Source organism: Pundamilia nyererei, unplaced genomic scaffold (genome assembly GCF_000239375.1).
Source record: "Pundamilia nyererei isolate P.nyererei 1_Seehausen unplaced genomic scaffold, PunNye1.0 scaffold00002, whole genome shotgun sequence".
Taxonomy (NCBI): Eukaryota; Metazoa; Chordata; class Actinopteri; order Cichliformes; family Cichlidae; genus Pundamilia; species Pundamilia nyererei.
In genome coordinates this window covers 5,180,008-5,180,587 of record NW_005187403.1, presented here as the reverse complement: position 1 = coordinate 5,180,587, position 580 = coordinate 5,180,008, and positions in this window count along the sequence as shown.

Sequence of the window (580 nt, the reverse complement as noted above, 5' to 3'; positions counted from 1 at the left end):
TAGCCCTTTCTCCATTACAGCTCACCACGTGTGAACATGTGTCTTCCATTTTATTGCATTCTATCTATCGTGTTCCTCTCTCTACACAGTGTGTAATTAAAAGTATTGTATTTTTGCTATTATGGTAATGACATCCAGTTAGACAGAAAAGTTCCATCAGTAGCAGCAGCTATCGGAGTGGTGGTTTTTTAATACTTTTGCAGGTTATTACGCAGCCTATCAATCTGTCCGTGTGAGACAAGATGCATTCTCAAAACATCAGATTAAAATGAGCTGGATGGTCAGTGTGCTTTGACTGATAACGTCAAACATGCGTCTTTTCTTTCTGACTGAGCATTAGCTGAGATGAGCATTGCTTCTCTCAGGTCTGTGTGACAAATGTGAAGCCACAGCTGATAAAACCCTTCAAGTCTCGCCACTTGGCAGTCATCTTGTCATACGCCTGGGTTTTTATTTTAATTGATTGATTGATTGAATCTTTATTTTGAACATGTTGAAAAAGTACAACAACATAGAATTAAAAGAGACAAATGAACAAAGCAAAACAAAAGGAAAACGAGCAACCACAACTCCAAATAAC